A 12152-nucleotide genomic window follows, 5' to 3' on the forward strand; every position below is an offset into this window, starting at 1 on the left:
TAAGGTAGATTTTTTATACTTAAAAATTTAGAAAATTTGAATTTGTTAGTTATTAAATGTTATTCATATTATAATTTTATAATTTATAATTCACTTTATATTATAATTATAATTACCTATATTACTAGTTATTATATTTATAAACTGTAGGGTAATTTAATAAGATGTTTGAGCAACGCCAATGTAATTTTAAGGTCCTACATACTATTTGGATCATAAAAAGTATGCAACTATTTTCTATTGAATTCAAATTATAACATATATATTGTTATATATTAAATACCTAGGTTCTAAGTACCTAAGTAGGTAGTACCAAGGTTAACTCAAAAGTCAAAACTTACTATACAGCAGAGCTATTTCTGAGTTACTTATTTTTTAAATTTAAATTAATTAAAAATATATGTATAGAATAATCAGCATATTTAGTATGTAGGTAGGTAGTAAATACGTATTTAAAGTTAACAAAGTAAACACAATAATCTCAGTTATCTATAGATATATTAATTTATTAATTATTAAATTATTATAATTTATTTTGTATTAAAAAGTGTACCTATATAAAAATATACCTCGGAATATATCACGGAATATAATAAAATTGTTAATATTAAAAAATTAAATTAAATTAAATAATAAACAATATCACGGAATAAAATGAAATTTTTAATATTAAAATACAAAGTTAAATAATAATAATGAAAAATATCACTTTATTCTGGTAAGATATAGCTCACGGAAATTAAAAAATTTAAAATATCATTTGAAAAACTTTCGCATAATTTTTTTAACCTATCGTCTTTTCCTAAATTACTACGAAAAGCTCCTGATCTATAATTTAAAATTTTTATTGAAGCACTTGAGTGGCTCATTTGTAAAGCTTCAGTAAAAAGCCAAATATTTGGATGATTAATTCGCGCACTAGGGTTGCAAATTTATTATTCCACCCTTCCGAAATATTGTTTGTTCTACCTATATCAGCTTTAGTTAACTCAAACACGTTCCAAATGGAAGGTGGAAATAATGGAGGTGTTCTGGTAAATATGTACTTTAATTCTACATTTTCTTTATTCCTATAGCGACCGTTAACATAAGTTGTATCAAAGTACGTAAGAATTTGATCAGCATCTTGGTTATAAAATTTTTCATATAAAATTTCCATACCTAAAACACAACCACAATCTACATCTACCTATTTATGAAAAAAAAATAGTTATTAATCATAATGTACATACCTTTTTTGACATAATTGACTGGTAAAATGCAAGACTAGTTATCATTGCGATATCTCGTTGGAATTGTTTGTCTTCCTTATATTTTTTGACTAGCCCATACTCTTGGATTTAACGCCATACTGATTGACACAGGTGAAAATAGCAACAGTGAATTTTTATTTTCGGTAGTACTTTTTCAATCGCAATAACGACAGCTTTCTCAAAATCTATTGTTATTTGTACCACTTCACAATTTGGACATTTTGCACAAATAACAGAAAGCATTTCGGTATATTATATGTATTTTTTGTTTTATTTTGAAGAAGAATGTACGCACCAAAGGAACTGTTACTGAGCCCATTTTAACATGAATAATATAAACTTTGTTAAAGCCTGCAGGCGCAGTTGAAAATGTTCCATTCATGTATTAATATTTTGACGTTTTTAATAATTCCAAACTTTCTGGAGATGAAAAAATTATTATTCTATTTTCATTATTCTGATTGTCATACAATAAAAACGGTTGAGGATTTTCACCTCCTGTTGTTGCCCATATACCAGTCACTTTCAGCTCATTTATTGGTAGGTACTAAGGAGTAAGGGTGGATAAGATGCATTTTTAACTCTTCTTAAACTTCGTTTTATGCTATTTTCGGCTGGCATTAACAACTTTGATTCGTTGGATAAATTTATTGTAGCTTTGGAAAATATAATAGAAAGAGGCTCAGAATGATTTTTCGCATTATTTTTCATTAACGATAATGTTTTTGATACTTCAAATTCAACTGAGCAGGCACTATGATTGTGATCAGTTGTAGAAATAATAACTTTGATGCTCTCATCGGTTGTAATACTTCCCTGACAGCTATTTTCATTGTTCTTGGATTTTTTTACACAATTCCAACGTACACCCACTTTAACAAATTTTTGTTTAACATATACAAAATTTTCAAAAATTATTTGTTTACCACCTCTTATAGTATTAATTATTTCCATTATAAATTTATTAAATTCACAAGTCACAAGAACGAACTGTTTGCGCACAATGTTACAAACTTTTTTTTTTTGGAATGGGTGGGGGGGGGTACTAAAATTCCCCAGTGGAAGGCACGGGGGGGGGGGGAACGTCCATATACCATTATCACTAGTCACTAGTCAGGATTTTTATGTTTTAATTGTTGAGCGTCCCTTCCTAAGGGAAATATAACAAAATGGTTTTATAAGTTGTTATCTATATTGAATGCACTTTATTTATTTAGATACTAAATACTAATTAAATATATAAATATATGTTTTAGTTTAAGAATTGAATAGAATTCTGTACTACTCTGAAAATTAAGATTTATCATATGTATAATATTGAAATCATTAAAGAACCTCTACATATCTATAATCAATAATATACTACAACTATACATTAAACTCAGAACTGAATCTCAGTTATTCCCACAACTAAAAATGAAGTTTACTCCCTTTGAACTAGTTCAACAGCCATAGCCCATAATCAATATAAGATAAAAATGTCCACAATGATCCTAAACATCAATATGATATCACTTATTCATTTGTTAATACAATGAACCAAAATTTACAATCCCAAAAAGGCAAAAACTCTGATGATTATATAATGTTATTTAGTTAAAGTATTAATACACAGTAAACATGATACATACATACACACAAATATAGTATAAGTAATAGTAGAGACTATAATAAACAAATTATATAAATACAATTATTTGTATCAAATCTAATAAAAGGAAAGATAAAATGTGATATTATAATAATATGTAAATATTAAATGTTATCAAAAAGATATGTGATTATTATAATATATTATATTGTATATTATATCGACTAAATAATATTAAATTAAATTAAACATCGCTTACCATTAATTGTATTATATCAAAATTCAAAACCAGTTTACCATTAAATAATACAATTTTATAGTTATATTGAGACCATAGGTATAATAAAATATTATGAACAATTATATCAACAGTGCTTGTCATGTTATTTTAAAAAAATAATTACTTCATTTTCAGTTTTTACAAAGAAATTGAATCATTTTGAGTTCCTGGCTCTCCTACTATTTTTTTCCTCATTCCTAAATAAAGAATTTTTTTATTCCATAATTATTTCAAGATTGTATTAATATAATTTGTAGCAATTAATTATTTAATCAGGTAGTTGTTTTGTTTTTAAAATGTTTAATCTGTTAATTCCATAAAAGTTAAAACCAATGAGACTTCCCTAAACATTTTCAGTGTTATTATCATATAATATAGCTTATTATAATATTGACTTGATTTCTAAAAAAACATCATAAAAACTTTTCCTATAAAAGTTATCTAAATTCCCTGTATTTAGGAACAATTGATAAATAAAATTGTTTATGTCTGTCAAAGAAATTTACTGAATTACATGAAGTTCTTTCACAAGGAAAAAGAACTATGTTTATTGTTTTCATTATGTTTCTAAAGTTTGAACAAAATCATTAGAAGAAGTTCCTTTTAAGAAATGATTATAATAATTTATTGAACTTTTAATTATTATGTCTTATTGTTTATAAGCTCCAAGCATTGTATTTGAAAAATAAAGTTAGATACTATTATAAAAACAAAAAGCGACATTACAGAATAAAAATATTTTAATTATTATTATTGCCTAAAATTAAAAATTAATTTGGTTATAAAATACTGATACTATTCATAATATAAAAAATAAGAACACTAATGACTAATAAATACATTAGAAAAATAAATATAAGTTTTGATTATCGCTATGGAAAAATTAAGCAAATAACTAATTACTCAACTAGTATTTAGATAATTTCAAAAGTTTTTTGTAAAAGCACAAACCTAACATTTTGGTTACTAATCAAGTAAAACAAATGACTAAAAAAAAATACACACTTAAGGGTAATTAATTTTAATTTAGAGTATTTTGTTTTAATATATAGTAAATATTGCAAATATTTAAAATTTCATATTTTATTAGACAGTTAATAAATAAACAAAAAAAAAAGTACAATTTAAAGCTTTTAACATTTAGAAAACTATTCACATTTCAGACAACGCTCATTATTTCAAAAAGTCGTACCACTCCACTCTGCCAATCAAAACTTTAAATACTTATAACTCATAAACTACTAGCCCCGAATTCGATTTTTATGTATCAAAATACTTAGAAAAATATTCTGCTTTGGAATATGAAATAAAACTCTATGTTGTCATTCAAAAAAGTAAAATACTTTAAAAATGATAAGGATAAAAAATATTTAAAAATAAAATTTTTTAATAAAAACGTTGGTTTTTTAACAACTTGAAACCATGTAAAAAAATATTTTGAAAAAAGTCAATACTTTTTGAAATAATGAGTGTTTTATGATAAATCAATCACCCTGTATAATCATATTATATTTGTATTTCATATATTTGCTAATTGCAAATTAGTATCTAAAATAAGCGATGAAACAAATAACAATGCAATAACCAATAAGTAGACTAACCAATCACAATAAGTATTAGGTAAATAGTGAATACTAAATAATAGTAAAATAGAGTAATGAGTAGATAATTAATAAACTAAAAAGTATAATATTATACTTTGTACAATATATTTATCATAAATATCTGTAAGTACATCTCTATGATAAATATAAATTGGTATAGAGCAATAATAATAATAACAACCTAATAATGATAACAACAATAATAATAATAACAATTATAATAATAACCTTAGTTAGTGTTATGAATATAATTTGTAGAAACTTTGTTACTATAATCTCTTTATACGGACAACTAATGTTTACTCTATATTATTAGTAATTAATATTAGGATGAATTAATGTTTATCTATAAGTATACAATAAAAAGAATTTTCAAAAATAAAACATATTTCTTTAAAAAAAAAATATTATATTTACTAATTTATAAATATAATGGAAATAAACAAGATATTATACTGTGAAAAATATTAAAAATTAAAAATTAAGCTAATAGAAATATAAAATAAAATTTTAAGTTAATCAAAACATAAAAATAGTAAGTTAAAAATAACTAAATATTTAACTTATAAACTTGTTTATGCTTAACCTTGATTGCATTACTTATAAATTAAAAATTAACAGTATCCCTTTATTGGTCTTAATACAGACTATTTAAGCTTTTCATAACTTAAAATGATATGTTACAATGTTCTATACTCGATGCTCTAATATACAGGGTAGTGAGTAGTGATAAAGTTTAATAACAATAAATACAATTGCATACTAAATGTTAATACAAAAAGGCAATTCACAAATATTGACACCAAGTGTAGTTTTAGATTGAAATACATCAATACTATCAAATATACTTTTTAACTCAAAAATAAAATAATTAACATAAACTTTATGCAGTGAAGACACAAAAATTAAATACATTAATTATATAATTTACAAACATACACTATAATTTTTTCTAAAAAGTAGAAATTAATAAAATAAAATATAACACAAGATTATTAGGAAAATTATAAGTAAATTATAATAGTAAATTGTATAAAAAAAAAGAATAATATTTTTAATAATGTAATGGTTTCAAATTCCTGCTATTTAAAGCAAACAAAATTTGTATTCACAAAAGGTTAAGTTACTGTTCAAGTGATAACTTTACCTCCATTCAAAGCTATTTTAATTAACATATTTCAAATAATATGATTGTATTTAATTTATGGCACTTTTTAAGTATGTAACAAAGCCCGTTGTTTTTATATGTACATATGAAACTATCTAAGTATGCCAATGTTGGCATACACAATACACATGCTTTAATCTCATAGCTAAAATAGCGTACATTGGATAGAAATATTTATGTTAAAACTGCGGCTATTGACACTTAGACTATCTAAAGTATGCACATAAAAATGTTCTTGTAGTAGAATTGACACAATACCATTGTAACAAGATAATGGCATCCTCTGAAATATCCTCATGAAAATAGATGTGTATAGACAGTGGTGTACACAGGGGGTAAAGCTAATTTCAGGTGCTCTAGACAGAACATTTTCAACATTGAAACATTTAAAATAGTACTTAAGATCAACCATGATTGAAGAACGTCTTAATGGATTACCTTTAACAAAAATATCAATAAAAAAGAACTGACCGAGTTAGTTTTACAACAATTTGCAAAAATCTCACCTAAGCCTCCCCTTCCCCATTGAAAAATCCTACGTACAACACTGTGTTTAGTTTTAAACCATAATTGGAGGTAGGTGAATGAACCGAATGCAGGAATAAGATGTCATCTTGATTTGTGAGTTGATTGTTTCATGTTTTTTAACAACACACTGTCAGCCACCTTGAGTTGAACCAAGTGAATATTTTTGTCTGTTAAGTTGAATACACATCAGCTCTATATACAAAAAATAAATACATTATTTGACATAGAATATTAAATATATTGATATAAAATTATTCAGTTATTGTACTAACCTTTAAAAACAATATTATTAGGACAAAGCAATAAAAGATAATGTTTGCCAATACACGACAGGACTTAATTACTATTGATTTTAGCAGCATTTTGATGCCACTAATAAACAAAATGTATTGGTATTATTGGCATCCATATCAAGGCACTCAAAATACAATAATTTACTGTAGGTTTTGCCACGTATCACCTTCAACTAACCAGATTGGAATCATTGAAACTTAGAATCCTCCAGATGAAAGAAAAATGTAAGCCTCGTGTCTGAGTAGCGTGTAATGGCCAATTTATTAGCCTTGGGCCACACATAACAGTCGGTTTTTCAGAAGCGACCGTTTCCACGGCTGAACCGCTAAAGTTTGAACGCATATAAAGCAATTGGATTTAAAATCAAACATTTTGAATTTTGTTAGGCGGTTCAACCGCTGCAACCCAACTACTATGTGTGAACCTACCCTTATACGACGTTAGGTTGACCGGTTTTTCATACTCGAACATTTTGTAGCTCGGTTGAGAGAGTCGTCGCTCAAGTCTGAGTGTATAGATAATATATTTTTCATACACGATATAGTAGTGGTGACTAAAGTACATAATATTCATTATAGCACTCACGATTTAAGATAATATACCTTATAATATTAGAGGCTTAAATTAATATAAATTTAAAATTTTTTTAAACGACTTAAACCGTGCCACCACAGTGACTGCCGCCGTGGATAAACAGCGACATTTAGGTCATTTAGGATAAGATACTATCTTAAATTGTAAAAAATTGTAATGATAAACAATAAATATTGTTATCTATCTCAACGCTCCGCATCGGACGAACAATGTTTTGTGATAAGCTGATAAGTACTGTTACTAACACGAAGACACTGACTCTTGGTTACCCTAATATTATATCCTATAAGCATTGACCTATTATAAATTTATAAATTATAATAGGTCAATGCCTAATAATTGCCTATAAGTTATGATTAAATAATGTTTTTTTTTATGTTAGTTATTTAATCAAGATTTTGTTATAAATTTTATTATATTTGAAATTAACTTTAAAAATATGTTCAGGATAGTGATAAACTAGCTGCAATAATATTATAATGTTATAAACATATTTTGTTGAAAAAACTTTTTTTTCATTCACTCCAAGTCTTAATTGTTGTTGTTCTTTAGTATACACTATGAATTGGACATTTTATTGTGTGTAAGTGCTAACAGTTATAATAATTAAATTATAATTTTATACCAAACATATTTTCCAATATATATATATATATGTATTATTTGTTTGAAAATAGTGATCATACACTGATAAACGACAGCACCTCAGGTCAGAAAAAGGAATTATGGGAGAAGCCGACTGTAAATTTGTTAAGTTGTTCCAGACCTTTGAATTTGAAGACCAAAAATAATTATATTCTCATGAAGTCATATCTTGGTTAAGAATAATGGAATATTTTGAGGTAAATTATAGTAAATAATTGCTGGAAAAAAAATTATTATTTGCTGGGTAGTTAGATTATTTGATTGTATTATGGACTCACAAATGTAATCACTAATTTTTAGGAACTTAAAAATGTTTTTGAACTATAGTTGGAATTTTGCTCATAATTTCCCCTTGGTAAAATATAAAAAAAATTATTGAGAAATTTAAATTGGGTGGTACAACATTCAAGGATTGTATTTATATTTGGTCAAAACTATCAAAATGGCCGTAATAAAAATATACAAAGAAGATTTATATGGGATAAATTGACGGGCATTGATAAACAAAAAACAGTTTGTTTAAATGTATCATCATGGTTGGATATTTTAGGTAAGGCTGTAATATAATATAGTTGAATAATATATCCGGACCGACTCACTGGCTGTTCAACATAGAGCCTAAACAATGATAGCTTGAGGCTTGCAATTTGCACAGTACCTTCACACAACCATATTATAAGTGTTAACTAAGAAAGCATTTACCAACATTTGCATTATCAAGTGGTCGATGTCTCGATGACAATCTTCAAGTTTTGAACACCAATACACCGAATATTAAAAAACATTTTTAACTGGCAACAAAGTGTATGGGATTCACTAGTAGTTTATAATTTTCTTATTAAGCTGATTAAATACTATTGTTAAATTATATCACTATAATAGAATTATATAAATAATGTTTGTTCATTTAAAAAAATATTTTGACTTATGTGTGATACCTGTTTTAGGACTGTAAATTTGTTATGTTTGTTCACATAATATACATATTGTTTTAGTATTACTATTCATACTTTACTGTTGTATAATATATTGTATTACTAATTATAGATAATAAAGGATATTTTGATGTCTACCATACGTTCCTACACTGTACACTGGATGTTTTGAAGCATTCAGCTATTCTACGATCTCGCAATATAATTTACTGAGATGTGAAATCTTGAAACCTGAAAATTGGAAATCACTGGTTGTGTGAAATATGAAGATTTAAATTTTGCTAAAAACCTACATGTAATTATAAAATACTTAAAACTCTATAAGATTTGTATAATCAATTTTTCAATTATAGTTTCAGAACAGAAGAAAAACCAAAACATTCTTTAGAACGCCAGAATACATTACACCTTAGCTATTCTCAACAGGGGTCATGATTCTGATTTGGAGTGCTTATGTTTGAACTGAATTTCTGCAAAAAACTCAAAGAAAAAAATTACCTGATAAAAAAAACCATAATCTTTTATGTTTAATTTTAGTTGATATTTTATTATAATAAGCCCGTTTAACAAATTGCTTAAGAAGATTTCAACGCAATATTGATTTTCTCTCTCTGGCTCAAGCGCAACATGGACAAAAGGTATTTTGCAGAGAATCATTTTTTCTATGTTTTTAAGTAAGCTTGGTTTAAAATCATCCATTACAAAAATGATAAAGAATAACATTATATAAATACATTATATAATAACATATCGATTTGTCTAAATATTGTCTCAAGATATGTCATTCTCTAAAAATATGATTCCTTATCTTTTTTGTTATAGCTGATTTTATTCTAAGATAAAAAAAAAAATGATACTACGTAAATACATTTTGTGTATGTTGTGTGTGGGCTAGAAAGAGAAAACAAATGGTGCGCTGAAATCCCCTTAATAATATATAATTTTTTTATAAAATGTAATTTTAGTTTTAATTTTTTTTAAAATCCATATTACATGTATCTGAAAGATCAATAATTAACTATTTAAGTACCCAATAATAATATGTAAGATTAAGTTAACTGTATTCTGCACTAACTAGATAAAAAATGCTTCACACACATTTGGTGTTTCTATCTAACAAGTTAGTAACATTGCAAATTTACACTAAAAAAATCATGATTACCTTTATTAATTTAAAAATTAGAGTGAATCAATCTATTATGAAACATATTAGTAAGAGTTTTATCTGTGGTTGCGTGTGAATTTCTTATGATATTCAGTTTTTGTAGTGAACCACGAGCATTTTTAATTTTTTGTATTACCTATTGTATATTAAGCATAACTTGCTAAAAATAAACTATTGTAAAAATCCACTTACAAACATAGCTAATGTTCAACCATTAAGTTTCATAATAAGGTTGATTCTCTCTAATTTTTAAACTAACAGAGCTACATGTGATCAGAGCATAAATTTGCTATGTTATGAACTTATAAGATGGAATCAACAAATGTGTGTCGTCCTCTTATCTGGTTTGTGCAAAGTATGGTTTGCTTAATTTTACATAATATTGTCGATTTCTTACATAATCAAACATTTATATGCAAGATTCATTTAGTATGAATAAAAAAACGAAATTTAATTTGAAAATATTAATAGTAAGTACATTTATAACAAAATACTATTAAAGAATTGATTTTTTTCCTTTATCATTTTTGTTTTTAATAAGTAGAATTGTACAATTACACGTTTTAATTTAATGTTGTTTAATAGCACTTAACCAATCAATTACATATTTGTATTAACATTTTTTTTCTATAATAATCAAAACTTTTGACTGATGTCTAGGTAATAGTGTACCTATAAATAATTACAGCAGTGTTCATACTTCTTGGCTTACATGTTTTATCATTTATGTATTGGCAAATACCTACTGGGCTTGGCAACCAACTTCAATATTTATTAATCCTATAGAGTATCAGTAAAGTCTAAAATAACTTATTCATAAAAATAAATATTTTTAGAAATACTTAAAAAAATTAGAAAGCAAACTAAAATATTAGAGCATACTTTAATTATTTTAAAAAAAAAAAAATAAAATATTTTGCATTCCTAATAATTATAAAAACCCGATTTTAACATAGATATTAAGACATTATTAGTAATATCAATAATATGTGTCCATTACATTAAATATATAACTACGTTTAAATGATAATTAGTACAACATAATATAATTTAAAGTAGCAACGTATTTGTCACCATAATAACGTCTATTGTATATGTTCATCAATGTTATATTATATTATTCACTTTTATTAATATATAATAAATGTATAATAATAATATTTTATAGGATTAAACTGATAAAAATATTATATTATATTATTAATGATTTATAATATTACACAGTGCATTAAGTTACAATATTAGTGATAAGTGTATAGTTTATTATGGCTATAAAAACTAACACATTATTATATAATAGTTTAAGTAAATAATTATTCACATTTTAACTTATCTCAGCTATTAGTACAATCAAAATAAAATCTTATTCATTACCTATAACTTTTGTTATATTGAAACATGTGTAGATAGAAATATTTGCACAATACATTATTGTATAATATTATTTGGATATATTCATAATTTATATGTAACATGTAACATAAGGTACTGGCGAAATTATACTGTAACAAAAAACCTTTTACAAATCAAAACCAATATTTTTATTATTGTCTACTGTTTCCAAATATGTTTTACAAATAGTAGTAAACAATAACTATTGACATTTGTATTTAGGTTCCTATTAGTAAAATGGCTAATTCTATTCATAGGCGCTAAGATAAAATGTTTATAATTTTGTTTTATTTTTTAGTTTATTTATTTATTCCAGCCATACACAATCTTTCTATTTAGACAATTTATGATGATCATTGTTTGTTACTAAATTCTAAAAATATTTATCCATAAACAATTGTAATTAGAAAAGAAAGATGGAAATATAAGCCTATGGTAGATATTATTCATTAGTTAATAGGTATATTTGTTAAAATATTATTCTATTATGGTTTTAACAATAAATGATCGAATGTTTTTGTATCGTAATAATTATCACTTTTTAAAGTGATCAAGTAGATCTATTGTATAGTCAAGTAGATTTTAGATATTACAGATAATATTGAACACACTTTATAATGAAATACTAGGTAATGCAACTTGCTTTAAGTTAAAGTAAATTTAATGAAAAATCATAACAATACATTTATTACAACAATGCTTA

General features: G+C 24.9%; 2 long non-coding RNA genes across 5 annotated transcripts; one reads left to right on the top strand and one right to left on the bottom strand.

Moving 5' to 3' along the window:
- Positions 1 to 4129: 4129 nt before the first annotated feature.
- Positions 4130 to 7458, bottom strand: LOC149062375 (uncharacterized). Of its 4 annotated transcripts, none has more exons than XR_016189696.1 (3): positions 6896 to 7458; positions 6697 to 6796; positions 4130 to 6616 (listed from the first exon to the last, which is right to left on the bottom strand). It is a non-coding gene; the product is annotated as an uncharacterized LOC149062375 (long non-coding RNA). The 4 variants fall into 4 exon arrangements; XR_016189699.1 differs by having other exon boundaries at positions 6697 to 7043; positions 7147 to 7455; XR_016189698.1 differs by having other exon boundaries at positions 4130 to 6334; positions 6403 to 6616; positions 6697 to 7452.
- A 108-nt stretch (positions 7459 to 7566) lies between these two features.
- LOC149062376 (uncharacterized) lies at positions 7567 to 11739 on the top strand. Its single transcript, XR_016189693.1, has 4 exons — positions 7567 to 7895; positions 7990 to 8154; positions 9005 to 9187; positions 9246 to 11739. It is a non-coding gene; the product is annotated as an uncharacterized LOC149062376 (long non-coding RNA).
- The last annotated feature ends 413 nt before the right edge of the window (positions 11740 to 12152 follow it).

Source organism: Diuraphis noxia, unplaced genomic scaffold (genome assembly GCF_037042655.1).
Source record: "Diuraphis noxia isolate RWA-SAM2 unplaced genomic scaffold, SU_Dnox_SAM2 contig0001, whole genome shotgun sequence".
NCBI lineage: Eukaryota > Metazoa > Arthropoda > Insecta > Hemiptera > Aphididae > Diuraphis > Diuraphis noxia.